Source organism: Crinia signifera, unplaced genomic scaffold, assembly GCF_055691185.1.
Source record: "Crinia signifera unplaced genomic scaffold, ASM5569118v1 HAP2_SCAFFOLD_144, whole genome shotgun sequence".
Lineage (NCBI taxonomy): Eukaryota > Metazoa > Chordata > Amphibia > Anura > Myobatrachidae > Crinia > Crinia signifera.
This window is the reverse complement of record NW_028142037.1, coordinates 313,653-330,491: the sequence shown is the minus strand read 5'-3', so window position 1 is coordinate 330,491 and position 16,839 is coordinate 313,653. Positions and strand designations below refer to the sequence as shown.

General features: G+C 46.2%; 1 long non-coding RNA gene across 1 annotated transcript; it reads left to right on the top strand.

Annotated features, from left to right (window-relative positions):
* Positions 1-879: 879 nt before the first annotated feature.
* Positions 880-12,475, top strand: LOC146053281 (uncharacterized). The gene is made up of 3 exons (XR_014467722.1): positions 880-1,074; positions 10,753-10,929; positions 12,208-12,475. It is a non-coding gene; the product is annotated as an uncharacterized LOC146053281 (long non-coding RNA).
* Positions 12,476-16,839: the final 4,364 nt, after the last annotated feature.

Genomic DNA, 16,839 nt, shown 5'->3' with positions numbered 1-16,839 from the left:
TGTAGGAGACAGAGCTACACTTCAAAGGTTACATTTGATGCTATAAGTCTGGAAGAATAGGCATCAATGTAACCAACTTTTTGGGTGAATCAGAATGATGAAATCAGTTGATGTCAATGTTTTAAAAGGATAGGCATCAGTTCAGTTTCCTAGTATATTACCTGTTTATTTTTAAAGAACAGAGGGGTAGATTTAATAAGCTCAGTGAAGTGATAGTGTCTGGTTTTTATCACCGGCCAATCAGCTCCTATCTGTCATTTTTCAAACTAAGCCTGTAACTTCACAGTTAGGAGCTGATTGGTCGGTGATAAAAACCGGACATTTTATCACTTCACCGAGCTTAATAAATCTGCCCCTAAATTGAGGAACAATCTGCTGTATATTCTGTGCCAGCCTATTGCAGGATCATTCAAATACAACACGTATTGGACGAATACCTCTTTGCTTCACTGGAGTTTGGACTTTAATACCTTAAATTTTGGTTCAAGTCCTAATATTGTAATATATATCCTAATATTCAGGCACCATACCACTATTGTGGTGTATGTTCTAGTTTATGTTGTTCAGCCTTCAGGGAACAGTTGTTGGGCTGCCTTTAGTTGTGTTTCATATATTGTTTTCTAAATTGTATAAGCGTGTTTTTATAAATTGGGGTTATGTATAATAATTTCAAGTTTCCACTCTGGAAACCTATTCGAAGAGTAAGAGGGCCCTTGGACAGAGTTGTCCACTGTGGGTTTACCCTGAACCCTTATGGGCAATCCCGACATTAACTATATCTGTTTTTGTATGGCATCATGCGGTATATTGACCTCCTGTACAGTGTTGTGCGTTTAAATTTGATAGGTTTGTAAACTAATACAAAAACTTACTTGAATGGTTTCCCCCTTCTCACTAGGGCAGCTACTCTATTGAATATTGAGGTTTTTGGAAAAAGTTTGCAATGTTGCAAGAGGAAGCCAAAGTCTTCAATCACTCTGGATTTTATGAACAGCTTGGTGGTGGGACACAGGATACAGTTCTGCAGAGTCTCTGAAGATGCTGGGCAAGAATTTTATGGATTTCGATGCACAGGTAAATATAGATTTTAATTTGTTTTCCCAATTTCTCATATTATCCTTTTAAGTTTCCCCATCCCCCTACTGTCACTACAATGTCTGCTAGGGTGGTAGAAATAAGAGTGAGTGGCATGGTTGACAGGGTGTCGGAAAGTGCAAAAGAGTGGAGCTAGAAGAAGGCGAGGGGTGGTCAGGGAAAGCTTCATGGGAAAAAGAAGGGATGAGAGAACGAGAGGAGCGAGACATAGCATTCTGAAAGAGAAAGGGGGTTGAGGAAGAGAAGGATTGCAAGCAGGAGTAAGAATGTCAGGGATAGACTGGAGCAGGAGTCAATGTCAGAGAGAGAAGGGGGAGTGGAGGTGTCGCAAAGACAACGAAAGAGTGTGTTGTGGAGAGAAAGGGGTTAGACAGAGAGGATGTCGGAGAGCTAGACATATGATGCCGGGAAGAGGAGGGTGATAGTGCAAGGGAGAGACTGTGAGAGGGAGGAAAGAGGGGAAACTGGAGTACACAGGGGAGAAAGACCAGGGGCTGAGAGAGATGAGTGGCGAGATGGAGTAAGAGTGAGGGTCGACAGAAGGGGGTGGGGAATAGAGCAGGGCAGTAGGGTACAAGGGGAGAGAAAGGATAGACAGCAGCTGAGAGAGAGTTTGACAGACTGGGTGGGGGCAGAGCATGGGAGAGAGAAAGGGGGGCCTGGGACAGAGCAAAAGAGGAGACAGGGAGAGGGTGAGCCAACAAGAGGCGAAAGGGGTTGAGGCAACAGTGAGACGACGGGGCTAAGCTGACGGGGGTGAGACTATGGGGCGAGAGGGTGAGGTGATTAGGGGTGAGAGGGGGTAAGGTGACTGGGTGATTCCACAGGGAGTGAGGGGGGCTTTGTGGAAAAAGAGTTAATGAGAGAACGAGAGGTACAAGAGAAAGTGTTCTGATAGAGAAAGGAGGACAAGGAAGAGAAGGGTTACGAGCAGGAGTAAGACTGTCAGGGAGAGACTGGAGCAAATGTCAGTGTCGGAGAGAAGGGGGGAGTGGAAGTGTTGCAAAGACAGCGAAAGAGCATGTTGCAGAGAGAAAGGGGGTAGACAGATAGAGCGACGGTGTCAAGGAGAGCGCTAGAGTGATGATGCTGGGGATAGGAGGGTGATAGAGCAAGGGAGAGACTGACTGAAAGGGAGGAAAGGGGGGAAACTGGATTTGATAGGGGAGAAAGACCAGGGACTGAGAGAGATAAGTGGTGAGATGGAGTAAGAGTGAGGGTTGAAAGAAGGGGCAGGGGGAATAGAGCAGGGCAGTGGGGTACAAGGGGAGAGAAAGGATAGATGGGTGCTGAGAGAGAGGGTGACTAACAGGGGGTGGGGGCAGAGCATGGCAGAGAGAAAGGGGATCCTGGGACAGAGCAAAAGAGGAAAGACAGGGTGGGGGCGAGAGGGTGAGCCAACGGGAGACGAGAGGGGTTGAGGCAACAGTGAGGTGCCGGGGCTAAGCTGGCAGGGGTGAGACTATTGGGTGAGAGGGTGAGCTGACTAGGGGTGAGGTGATGGGGTGATTCCACAGGGAGTGAGAGGGGCTTTGTGGAAAAAGAGGTAATGTGAGAACGAGAGGTGCAAGAGAAAGCGTTCTGATAGAGAAAGGGGGATGAGGAAGAGAAGTGTTACGAGCTGGAGTAAGAATGTCAGGGAGAGACTGGAGCAAGTGTCAATGTCAGAGAGAGAAGGGGGAGTGGAGGCGTCGCACAGACAACGAAAGAGCATGTTGCGGTGAGAAAGGGGGTAGACAGAGTGAGAGGGTGTCAAGGAGAGAGCTAGAGAGATGATGCCAGGGAGAGGAGGGTGATAGTACAAGGGAGAGACTGCCAGAGAGGGAGGAATGGGGGAAACTAGAATGCAGAGGGGAGAAGGACCAGGGGCTGAGAGAGATGAGTGGCAAGATGGAGTAAGAGTGAGGGTTGAAAGAAGGGGCAGGGGGAATAGAGCAGGGCAGTGGGGTACAAGGGGAGAGAAAGGATAGACAGTAGCTGAGAGAGAGGGTGACAGACAGGGGGCGGGGAAAAGCATGGGAGAGAGAAAGGGGGGTCCTGGGACAGAGCAGAAGAGGAAAGACAGGGAGAGGGTGAGCCTACAGGAGGCGAGAGTGGTTGAGGCAACAGTGAGGCGACAGGGCTAAGCTGGCGGGGGTGAGACTATGGGGCGAGAGGGTGAAGTTACTAGAGGTAAGAGGGGGTGAGGTGATGGGGCGATTGCACAGGGAGCAAGAGCAGCTTTGTGGAGAAAGAGGTAATGAGAGAATGAGAGGTGCAAGAGAAAGCGTTCCGATAGAGAAAGGGGGATGAGGAAGAGAAGGGTTGCAAGCAAGAGTAAGACTGTCAGGGAGAGACTGGAGCAAGTGTCAGTGTCAAAGAGAGAAGGGGGGAGTGGTAGTGTTGCAAAGACAACGAAAGAGCATGTCGCAGAGAGAAAGAGGGTAGACAGAGAGAGAGGGTGTCAAGGAGAGAGCTAGAGAGATGATGCCGGGGAGAGGAGGGTGGTAGAGCAAGGGAGAGTCTGCCAGAGAGGGAGGAAAGAGGGGAAACTGGAGTAGAGAGGAGCGAAAGACCAGGGGCTGAGAGAGATGAGTGGCCAGATGGAGTAAGAGTGAGGGTTGAAAGAAGGGGCAGGGGGAATAGAGCAGGGCAGGGGATGCAAGGGGAGAGAAAGGATAGACAGCAGCTGAGAGAGCGGGTGACAGACAGGTGGTGGGGGCAGAGTATGGGAGAGAGAAATAGGGTACTGGGACAGAGTAAAAGAGGAAAGACGGGGAGAGGGTGAGTCAACAGGAAGTGTGAGGGGGTAAGGCAACAGTGAGGCGACGGTGCTAAGCTGGCGGGGGTGAGACGTTGGGGCGAGAGGGTGAAGTGACTAGGGGTGAGAGGGGATGGGGTGACAGGGTGATTGCACAGGGAGTGAGAGGAGCTTTGTGGAGAAAGGAGGTAATGGGAGAACGAGAGGTGCAAGAGAAAGCGTTCCGATAGAGGAAGGGGGATGAGGAAGAGCAGGGGTTGCGAGCTAGAGTAAGACTGTCAGGGAGAGACTGGAGCAAGTGTCAGTGTCAGAGAGAAAAGGGGGGGGTGGAAGTGTTGCAAAGACAACGAAAGAGCATGTCGCAGAGAGAAAGAGGGTAGACAGAGAGATGGTGTCCAGGAGAGAGCTAGAGAGATGATGCCGGGGAAAGGAGGGTGATAGTACAAGGGAGAGACTGCCAGAGAGGGAGGAAAGTGGGGAAACTTGAGTAGAGGGGGAGAAAGACCAGGTGCTGAGAGAGATGAGTGGCCAGATGGAGTAAGAGTGAGGGTTGAAAGAAGGGGCAGGGGGAATAGAGCAGGGCAGGGGGGTACAAGGGGAGAGAAAGGATAGACAGCAGATGAGAGAGAGGCTGACCGACCAGGGTTGGGGACAGAGCATGGGTGAGAGAAAGGGGCTTGGGACAGAGTGAAAGAGTAAAGACAGGGTGGGGGCGAGAGGGGGTGAGTCAACATCAGTGAGAGGGCTTGAGGTAACAGTGAGGCAACGGGGGTAAGCTGACAGGGGTGAGACGATGGGGCGAGAAAGTGAGGGTCTCTCCCTAGTCACCTCACCCCTGTCAGCTTACACCTGTTGCCTCACTGTTACCTCAAGCCCTCTCACTGATGTTGACTCACCCCCTCTCGCCCCCACCCTGTCTTTACTCTTTCACTCTGTCCCAAGCCCCTTTCTCTCACCCATGCTCTGTCCCCACCTCCTTTCTGTTACCCTCTCTCTCATCTGCTGTCTATCCTTTCTCTCGCCTTGTTCCCCCCTGCCCTGCTCTATTCCCCCTGCCCCTTCTTTCAACTCTTACTCCATCTCGCCACTCATCTCTCTCAGCACCTGGTCTTTCTTCCTTCTCTACTCCAGTTTCCCCTTTCCTCCCTCTCTGGCAGTCTCTCCCTTGTACTATCACCCTCCTTTCCCCGGCATCATCTCTCTAGCTCTCTCCTTGACACCATCTCTCTGTCTACCCTCTTTCTCTCTGCGACATGCTCTTTCGTTGTCTTTGCAACACTTCCACTCCCCCCTTTTCTCTCTGACACTTACACTTGCTCCAGTTTCTCCCTGACAGTCTTACTCTTGCTCGCAACCCCTTCTCTTCCTCATCCCCCTTCCTCTATCGGAACGCTTTCTCTTGCACCTCTCGTTCTCCCATTACCTCCTTTCTCCACAAAGCTCCTCTCACTCCCTGTTCAATCACCCTGTCACCCCATCCCCTCTCACCCCTAGTCACTTCACCCTATCGCCCCATCGGCTCACCCCCGCCAGCTTAGCCCTGTCGCCTCACTGTTGCCTCAACCACTCTCGCCTCCTGTTGGCTCACCCTCTCGCCCCCACCCTGTCTCTCCTCTTTTGCTCTACCTCTGGCCCCTTTTTCCCTCCCATGCTCTGTCCCCACCTCCTTTCTGTTACCCTCTCTCTCAGCTGCTGTCTATCCTTTCTCTCCCCTTGTACCCACCTGCCCTGCTCTATTCCCCCTGCCCCTTCTTTCAACCCTCACTCTTGCTCCATCTTGCCACTCATCTCTCTCAGCCCCTGGTCTTTCTCTCCTCTCTACTCCAGTTTCCCCTCTTTCCTCCCTCTCTGGCAGTCTCTCCCTTGCTCTACCACCCTCCTCTCCCCGGCATCATCTCTCTAGCTCTCTCCTTGACACCCTCTCTCTCTGTCTACCCTCTTTCTCTCTACGACATGCTCTTTCGTTGTCTTTGCAACGCTTCCACTCCCCCCTTCTCTCTTTGACACTGACACTTGCTCCAGTCTCTCCCTGACAGTCTTACTCTTGCTCGCAACCCTTCTCTTCCTCATCCCCTTTTCTCTATCGGAACGCTTTCTCTTGCACCTCACGTTCTCTCATTACCTCTTTCTCCACAAAGCTCCTCTTGCTCCCTGTGCAATCACCCCATCACCTCACCCCCTCTCATCTCTAGTCACCTCACCCTCTCGCCCCATAGTCTCACCCCCGCCAGCTTAGCCCCGTCGCCTCACTGTTGCCTCAACCACTCTCGCCTCGTGTTGGCTCACCCTCTCCCTGTCTTTCCTCTTCTGCTCTGTCCCAGGACCCCCTTTCTCTCTCCCATGCTTTGCCCCCGCCCCCTGTCTGTCACTCTCTCTCTCAGCTGCTGTCTATCCTTTCTCTCCCCTTGTACCCCACTGCCCTGCTTTGTTCCCCCTGCCCCTTCTTTCAACCCTCACTCTTACTCCATCTTGCCACTTATCTCTCTCAGCCCCTGGTCTTTCTCCCCTCTGTACTCCAGTTTCCGCTCTTTCCTCCCTCTCTGGCAGTCTTTCCCTTGTACTATCGCCCTCCTCTCCCCAGCATCATCTCTCTAGCTCTCTCCTTGACACCCTCTCTCTCTGTCTACCCTCTTTCTCTCCGCAACACGCTCTTTCATTGTCTTTGCAACACTACCACTCCCCCCTTCTCTCTTTGACACTAACACTTGCTTCAGTCTCTCCCTGACATTTTTACTCCTCCTCGCAGCCCTTCTCTTCCTCATCCCCCTTTCTCTATCGGAACACTTTCTCTTGCACCTCTCATTCTCTCATTACCTCTTTCTCCACAAAGCTACTCTTGCCCCCTGTGCAATCACCCCATCACCCCACCCCCTCACCCCTAGTCACCTCACCCTCTCACCCCACCGTCTCACTCACACCAGCTTAGCACCGTTGCCTCACTGTTGCCTTAACCCCTTTTGCCTCCTGTTGGCTCACCCTCTCGCTGTCTTTGCTCTTTTGCTCTGTCCCAATCCCCTTTCTCTCTCCTATACTCTGCCCCCACCACCTGTCTGTCACCCTCTCTCTCAGCTGCTGTCTGTCCTTTCTCTCCCCTTGTACCCCCCTGCCCTGCTCTATTTCCCCTGCCCCTTCTTTCAACCCTCACTCTTACTCCATCTCGCCACTCATCTCTCTCAGCTCCTGGTCTTTCTCCCCTCTCTACTCCAGTTTCCCCTCTTTCCTCCCTCTCTGGCAGTCTCTCCCTTGCTCTACCACCCTCCTCTCCATGGCATCGTCTCTCTAGCTCTCTCCTTGACACCCTCTCTCTCTCTCTCTCTCTCTGTCTACCCCCTCTCTCACCACGATGTACTCTTTTGTTGTCTTTGTGACATCTCCACTCCCCCTTTCTCTCTGACATTGGCTCTTCCTCTATTCTCTCCCTGACATTCTTACTCCTACTCGCAACCCTTCTCTTCCTTGTCCCCCTTTCTCTATCAGAACGCTTTCTCTGGCACCTTTCGTTCTCTCATTACCTCTTATTCCACAAAGTTCCTCTCGCTCCCTGTGGAATCACCCCTTCACCTCGCCCCCTCTCACCCCTAGTCACCTCACCCTCCCGCCCCATCGTCTCACACCTGCCAGCTTTGCGCCATCACCTCACTGTTTCCTTAACTTCTCTCATCTCCTGTTGGCTCACCCTCTCGCCCCCACCCTGTCCTTCCTCTTTTGCTCTGTCCCAGGCCCCCCTTTCTCTCTCCCATGCTCTGCCCCCACCCACTGTCTGTCACCCACTCTCTTAGCTGCTGTCTATCCTTTCTCTACCCTTGTACTCCACTCCCCTCCTCTCTTCCCCCTTGCCCCTTCTTTCAACCCTCACTCTTACTCCATCTCGCCACTCATCTCTCTCAGCCCCTGGTCTTTCTCCCCTCTCTACTCCAGTTTCCCCTCTTTCCTCTCTCTCTGGCAGTCTCTCCCTTGCTCTACCACCCTCCTCTCCACGGCATCATCTCTCTAGCTCTCTGACATCCTCTCTCTGTCTAACCCCTTTCTCTATGACATACTCTTTCATTGTCTATGTGACACCCCCACTCTCCCCTCCTCTCTCTGACACTGACTCTTGATCCAGTCTGTCTTTGACATTGTTACTCCTGCTCGCAATCCTTCTCTTCCTCATCCCCCTTTCTCTATCAGAACGCTTTCTCTTGCACCTCTCGTTCTCTCATTACCTCTTATTCCACAAAGCTCTTTCCCTGACCACCCCTCTCCCACTTTCTAGCTCCTCTTTTGCTCTTTCTGACACCTGTCTCTCACACCACTCACTCTTGCTTCTGACACCCTAACAGGCCTTGGACAATAGGGGGGTGGGTTAGCTTAAAAGCATAATATGTGATGGGATAGTCACAAAGTAGTACTTATCTTTATAAAGTTAAAGGTCCCTTGGACCATTAACTTTATATATGCTCTAAGCAATTTTTTTGCTTAGAGCAAATACTAATAGTATACGGTTTTCAGTCCTTGATCATAAGGCATCATGCTTTGTGGTGTTGTGCTGTAAGCTGCCATCCTGGCGGCTTCAGTACTGTGTTTAGCTTGCTTTACTTAATCCGAATACAAAAGTTTTTAAGATACAGTCCAGGTTTATTTACTATACACTGAGTAGCCATGCCCTCAATACAATGTTGGGCCACCTTTTGTCCTTAATACTGCATGGATTCTTCTTGACATGGACTCTGTTAGTAGAGGTGGTATGAGGAATCTGATACCATATCAGATGAACTGCACTTTCCAATTCCTTAAGGTATCTCTCTTTGCAGATGATATGCTGCTTTTTGTGTCAAACCCAGCTTCCAGTGTTCCTGTGATAATAAAACTAATTTGGGACCAAGCCCTCTTTTACCTATACTCTCCTGCTGGCCTTCTACATTCTGATCTCCGTAGCATTCCCACTGACTTTAAACCTAACATCATGTTCAGAGACACATATGCCACATGGCTCTCTTTAAACATAAAATTACATCGGAATCATCATAGTTCTCCATATGTCCATGTCTGGGGTAACCCTGTGTTATCCCCCTCCCCCCCATTCTCTATTAACTTTCTACCACTGGAAGGAAAACGGTCTTGATGTTCTATCCAATGTCTTTGATCCTGGGGGACATCTGTATCCATTCTCTGCTCTCCAAGAGCAATTTACAATCTCTTCTCAACAATTTTACATGTACCTGCAGTTACGTTGTCATGTTTTGTCTCTCCACAAACCGGGATATTTTCAGAGTTCGCCTGATCCTATAAACACTCAGTTGAGGCTGCTACTTACCAAACGGTATCATACCAAGGTTCTTTACTCTCAATTGATAGATACTGCTGCTACCACTACATGGACTAATTTTATAACACCTTGGACTCCATTTATTCCTCACATAACAGAAATGACCTATTTATGAAAGAACTACGATATGGCCTACAACACCTCGAATCTGCATATCTTCAGGAGGTACCCTTCTGCTTTCTCCATAGGGCGTACATATCTCTGGCTCAAAGAAAGCACTTTGTATTAGAGGAAACAGGTACTTGTCAGAAATGCCATCACTCTTCAGCTACCTTCCAGCATTGTGGAAAAATAAAACGTTTCTGGCATAAGGTCACCTCATTCATCAATAAGCTGCTTATTCGACCTTCTTGCTTATGTTTTCTTACACTTTTTTTTCGGGGAATCTACAGACAGAGGCTTCCACAACCATTCCTTATTAGAATTTTAACAATCTCTAAAAAAACTCATCCTAATTCACTGGACCTCCAAAAACCCTCCTACCCTCAATGAACTGTTACAACCTTCTCTAGTTGGAAAAACAGTCCACCATGACCTCCTATAATGATAAACTTTCCCTGCAGTTCTACAACACGTGGAAAACTTCATCCTTTCCCACCCCATCGCAACTCAAAAAGATATCTTACAGCCATTCTCAATTTTATCATGGTACAATGTCCGGGTGTAACACCCAATGGAATTACAACTATTTCTGAAGTAGCCACCTCAGAAAACTCTTGCAGCAGGATACCCCATTAACATAACAGGATGTACTTGATCTGCGATAACACTCAAATACCCTTGGTCATTCAGACGTTGTTCCACAGGAATCAAATGACCCAACCAATGCCAAGAAAACATCCCCCCAAACCATAAGATTGTCTCTACCCATTTGAAGTGTTGTGGAAATGCAGTTGGGGTCCATGCTTTTGTGCTGTATTCTCCATACTCGCACCCTGCCATCTGCATGGTGTAATTGAAAACACTTTTCATCGGACCACATGAACCTTTACCAGCTGTCTACTGTCCAATTCTTATGAACTGGAGACGTCTGCTCTTGTTCAAGACAGACAGTAGAGGCTTTCGAACAGGTCATCGGCTTCCATATCCTATACGGCTAAGTTTCGTTCAGAGACCTTCACAGTTGCTCCTTGATCAAGATTTCCGCAATTTGATGTCATGTTGCTCTTCTGTTGGACTGGACAGATTCAGTAGTTTGTGACGACCACAAGCCTGACGATGAGACCAGGTTTTCTGCTTGGTAGTCTACTCTCTGTAAACATTAATAACTGCTGCTTTGAAGTACAAGTGCAGCTGTTTTGCTGAAACTGGTTCTAACGGTTCAAGCGCCTACAATCATCCCGTGTTCAAACTCGGTTATTCACGTTTTTACCCATTTCTTTGCAAGCAACACCGTGCAATTGATGCTTCGTTTGTCCTGCATTCCCTTTATTATAGCTATCTGGCCCTCTAGCAGCAACAACTTGAAGTTATGGCCGATCTGCATATAAGTGTCAATAATTTGGCCACTCAGTGTATATCCAGTTCTCTAACTTCCTGTAGGGTGCTTAATCAGTATAAAATGTGTCATTGGTATTGTTTAATTTTTATTGTTTCCACTTCTCACTAGGGCAGCTACTCAATTGAATATTGAGGTTTTTGGGTATCCATTGGCCAAGAGAAAGCAAATGTCTTCTAACACTGGATATAATGTAAGGCTTGTTGGTGGACGTACAAGAGGTCTTCAGGATGCAGTGCAGTGTCTCTGAAGATGCTGGAACAGAAGTTTATGAATTTCAAAGCACAGGTAAATATTTCCATTTAAGAATACTAGCCCTGCATACCATAACCCATCCAATTTTTAGCTTGCTTTCATTTAAAATCTTGTTATTTAGAAGGTCTCTAAAACTATGTTATGTAGTGCCATAAGTAATTTTGCTTTTAAGCTGCTTTTCTGGTTGTTACAGTCCTATGTCCAGTTTTTCCTTATTATCCAATGTATTGTATGACTCTCTTGATCATAAAACCGAAAGTTTGACCTCATGCACTATAAACTGCCTACCTGCTGGTTTCAGTCCTATAATCTGTTGTTTTTTCTTAAATATTTTTATTTGGTTTTACATTAAATCACAACATAAATTTTGTCACTTACAGTAGTGAACCGACAATCAAAAAGTATGACAACTTGGGAGGGAATGAGTGAGAGCGTACATGCAATTAACCAATGATGTAAAAAGGAGTAGCAATTTGCCAGCCTGCTGGCTTTATGGATATGCAACATTCTCAGTAACCTTTTATAAACTTAACCTCTTCTCCTCATGCAGTATTTTAAATATTATATAGACTGAACGGTTCCTAAATAAAATTTATATTCAACAAAGAGTAATAAAAGGGGACGTGAAAGAGGGGGGGGGGAGGGGAGGTTCGGAAAACGCAGTTTAGTAACAGGAGGCAATGCGGTCTGTACCGTCATATTATACCACTTGTCTAAGTACAATAATTACCATATCAGATGAAAGATTAACATATGCGATCCGCAGGTTTGGGAAGGTAATACTGATTATTGGGTGTTCCTCTGAATAGAGGGTATAGCCTTTAAAGTATGAACATAACAACATAGCAATTAGTACACATTTTTATAACAATTCTGTGTTGCCCCCCCAGATCATAACAGTTTCCATGGGTCTAATCATTCTATAACCGGGTGGAGGTCAAGGGATTCTAGAATTTTGAGTGGCCAAGGTTTTAGTTCTGATGTATGCTTCCCACTTCCTCAAGAAAGATTTCTTTAGCGATTGAATGGATTGTATATTGTTATATCTGTCTAGTCCTATAACTATTTAATAATTCTTCCACATCTGGTAAGTTTGGTTTATGGTTGGTGATCCAAGACTTCTATATTGCCTTTTTTGCCACTGTAAACAAAATTGTCAGAAATGGTATGAGTTGTCTTTGGCTATTATTTAGTTGCCATGTGTCAAAATTTAGGAATATTACTGGTATGGGTTGAAGTTTAACTTTTTAGGAAAAGTTCTTCTGTATATAGTGTATAATCTTGAACCAAAACTTTTTTATGTACCCACAGTCCCAGAAGTTATGGAACAGAGATGCAGAATAATAGCCACATTTGAGACCTCTTTCCGTCTCATTGGGGTCAAAGTAGCTTCGCTGTCTCTGCAACAAGAAAGCTCCATGAATGGTCTTCTAATGTGTCTCTTGCAAGGCTGAAGATTGGAGAGTTTTCATAGATGATTCATAGTACTTGAATATATCAGATACTTGTAGGGATGGGATGTCTTGCACCCACGAATCCCTCGTCTTTTCTTGTAATACAAATAAAGGATTCTTCTGCATCTCTGTGTAAATGAGTTTTGATTTAAAGGTGTCGGTCTGGATTTTATTCACCCAAGTGTGGAGCAGGGAATGGGATGATGACATAATATTTTGGGTTGGTAAAGATTGCACGAAGTGTTGAATTTGGATTATTGGGAAGAGCATTATTTGGTAGCCCAAATTTGTCCTTAAGAGTGGTAAACGATAAAGTCTTTCCTCCTGGGTCAAACACCGGGTATATTTAGTTTTTTGAGACTTGCGCTCAAGTCTCTTGAAAATTGGGTTATTTATTCCCGGAGGGAACAGTGGATTGCCACATATAGGTATCCATTCCGTAGACAGTGGGTCTAGGTCAATCTTAGAGCATATGAAGTGCCATGCACTATGCATATCCTGAAACAAGGGGTTGCTATATACGTGTGATGGGATTTGTTTCTTCGGTACGTGTATAAGGGCTTTGGGCGAGTACGGGAAGAGGACAGCCTTGTCCAATTCAAATAAAGAATACAAGTCGGCCTCCTGCAGCCATCCCACCCCCACTCAAGTTAGTAGAGAGCAGGAATAATTTGTAATGTCCGGGAGTCCCAAACCTCTATTAACTTTAGAAAGGTTTAACTTCACCAGGGAGATCTTAGGCTTCTTACCATTCCATATGAATTTGGAGCAGGCCTGTGTTAAGGTTTTAACATCGGAGGACAGGATTTTTGTTGGGAGCATTTGCATTGGATACATTATTCTCGGGATTTTCACTGACTTCACAACTTCAATTCTTCCCAGAAGGGAAAGGGGCAGGGAAGTCTAGTCGTGGAGTGTCTTCAGGATTTTTGACATAATTGGGGGATGATTTCTCCTATATAAATCTGATAGCCTATTAAGGATTTGTATGCCCAAGTACTTAATATGGGATGTTTGAATTTTTATTGAGTGTAATATATCAGTAGGTGGGAATGTGGGTGGGGGGGCTTTTAAAAGTAGTAGCTCTGATTTTGTCTACATTGACTTTGTATCCCGAGAAGGTACCAAAGTTATGTAACATTCGGAATATCAATGGAATGGCGTACTGTGGATATGACGGAAACAACAACATGTCATCGAATAAGGATACACAAAGGTCTATATTACGAATCTGAATCCCCTGCAATTCTGGGGATTCTCTTAGATGTATAGCTAATGGCTCAAGAGCCAAAGCAAACCGTAATGGTGAGAGGGGGCATCCCTGCCTCGTTCTTCTCAAAATGGGCAATGGATCCGACAGTAGGCCATTACTTATAATCCGGGAGGAGGCACCCTCATATACCGTTGATAGGAAGCGTACAAAGGTCTCTGGGAAAGCAAAGCGTTTCAATGTGTGATGCAGGTGTTCCCAGTGCACCATATCGAAGGCCTTTTCAGCATCTAAAGATAGAATAGCTTTTGGGTCCTCCGACACAGCACACTGGGAAGCATTGACCGCTCCCAACACTCGTCTGATGTTAATCAAAGAGCTCCTCCCTATGACAAAACCAGTCTGGTCTTTATGTATTAGCTTGGGTAGGATTTGCTTGAGACGTTCTGCCATAATCTTCATGAGCAACTTGTAATCAATATTCAATAAAGAAATTGGTCTATAAGAACTGGGAGAGGATAAGTCCCTGCCTGGCTTAGGTATCACTCTGAGTATGGTCGAATTAAAGTGACTAGGGATCGTGTTGGATGACATTATAGTATTAAACACCTTTGTAAGAATCAGGACTAATTTCCGTGATAACAGTTTATAGTATTCTGGTGTAAGTCCGTCCGGACCAGGTGCTTTACCTAATTTAAGATTAGATAAAGCTTTGGCTACTTCTTGAAAAGTGATTTCCTGGGTAAGGAAATTCGAATCCTCTTCAGAGATCTGGGGTGGTGTGATAGTTTCCCAAAATTTGATAGTATGATCAGAGGTTGGTTTGGAGTATAAGTTAGTATAAAAGTCGCAAAAAACCTGTGCTGTCTGGGTATTAGATGTTGTAAGAGAGTTGCGTAGTGGTCTTATTGTCGCAGGGGGCCTTTGTCCCTGTAGTAGTGAGGAGAGTAGTTTACTTGATTTGTTTCCAAATCTATGGAATCTCGCTCTTTTAGCAAATGAATATATGGATTCTGATCTCTCTATTGAGGCTTCACAAGTCCTTTTTGCAGATAGATAGCTATTTAGTGGTGGGAGAAGGGGAAGTCCTAAAGTCCCGGAAGGCGTCGCCAAGTTTCAGCTGAGCTCGTAAATGCTCTTGCTTTACTTTCTTTTTTAGATGTAACATCTGGGAGATCATTTTCTCCCCTGATCGTGGCTTTAGACGCCTGCCAGAACAGTAAGGGTCTACCTCCTCGGCCTCACGGTTCTCTCTAGCATAGTTGTCCCAAGCAGTTTTAACTGCATTTCTAAGGTGTACAGATGATGCCAATGCTATGGGACATCTCCAAGATGGGGGGGTGGCCAGTTTTTTGGTGAGGTGAAGTTTAATGTATACCACAGCGTGGTCCGAGAGTACAATCGGAGCCATCTCCGCAAACTCTACTTTGGGGAGGAGAAAATGGGACAAAAAGATATAATCAATGCGGGACATTCTGTTCGTGGCTGCAGACAGACACGAGTAATTCTGCTCTCTTGGGTGCATCACTCTCCATGTGTCTAGCATCTGTAGTTGCTCACAGAATTTGGGGATGCCAAATTTGGGAAGTCTGCGGGGAGAGGTATGGTGCTTTTGTCTATCTAGGTGGTTAGAAGAGACTAGGTTTAGGTCTCCACATAATATCATTGGCAGGTGCAAAAATGGGGACATAACAGCGATCAATTACCTAAAAAAGGGATTGGAATACTGATTAGGAGCATACACATTAATACATACAAATTCTTGGTGATCAAATTTTAGTTGGCACAACACAAATCGGCCCTGAGGGTCCGAGATGACCTTACCCACTTCTATGTCTAAATTATTTTTGGCTGGAATAACTACACCTCTCGCTTTTGATGTGTAAGGGGAAGATGCCAGAAGTTTCCACTTCATCATATTGAGTTTGACTGTTTCCTGAGGTAGCAAATGCGATTCCTGAATACACACCAAATCAAGACTGAGTTTGTTCAAATGCACTAAAATTCTCTTTCGTTTCACAGGGGAGTTGATCCCGCCCACATTCCAGCTCCCTATGTTAATCGCCATAGTGGCTGAATATGGATTGAATGACTACCTTGACAACAATATTCCGGTTTATGCATTAATACAAATGTACAATAGGAGCTGCTTTCTTTCCTGAGGGGGTGTTGGGGAGAAGGGTGGGTAACAGGAGAGTGGGGTAGACAAAACAATAAAAAACTGTATCTGAATAGCCATAAAGGCGTGCTTCCATAACGTAAAAGGTGAGAGTAACACATCTCACCTTTATAACTTTCTGCGTAGACTCCTACACCTACCGACTCACTTATAATATTTAACTAATTAAACATTTGACCGTCTTAAAACAAACATTTCCTAATGCTTTGTTAGCTTATAACACAAACCAGTAGGGTAAAGAAGTGTGATTCGGCCCAGCTGGGGTTTTCAACGTGGTAACTATCAAGGTGAAATCACAAAAATATAGACCACATCAAGTCCATGAACTTCTACAATGTAGAGAATAAGCAGGAAGAACATGTCTCTTTAGTCGAGTGGGGGAGTCACTTGCAATCTGACATGTGTATTCTGCTGGTCTGAGCTGTGTTCTTCCATCAAAAAACCTTCTGCATCCCGTGCTGACCTAAAGTCCTTATATGAGGACCTATCATATATCCTGAGTCTCGCTAGATACATTAGTGCAAACTTCCTTTCCAGCCTAATAAGCCAGGAACAAATTGGTGAAAACTATCTTCTCTGTTTCATCAGTTCTGGAGTGTAAACTTGAAAAATGAGGATTTGGTGTCCCTCCCAAGATAAATCCCTGTGTCTGCGGGACATTGTCCAGATAAGTTCTTTATGTAGGTAATTAAGTGTTTTGAAAATAACCGCTCTGGGTCTTGGGCCGTTGTGGCCCTAGAGTGTGTGCGCGCTCTATCACCATATCTGAGCAGCAGTCCTGGATGTTAAGTAGCTCTGGCAGCTTGATTTTTATAAACTGGAAAAGGTCTGCCCCTTTTATAGATTCTGGTAAACCAATAATCGTAGGTTTTGCCTTCTGGATCTATTTTCCAGATCTTGTACCTTGTTGTATAAGTACAGTATGTCTGTGGAATGTTGCTTTACTAAGGGTTTTTATTTCTGCCACATCTTGAAAGCACTCCCCAACCCTGAATTCAGCTTCTACCACAGGCTTCTGCAGCTGGGCTAGCTGCTTGTTTATTTTATCTTTAGTGCCCCAAAAAGCCTTTGCTGTTCTTCCTTTTTCTGTCACCCGGTGT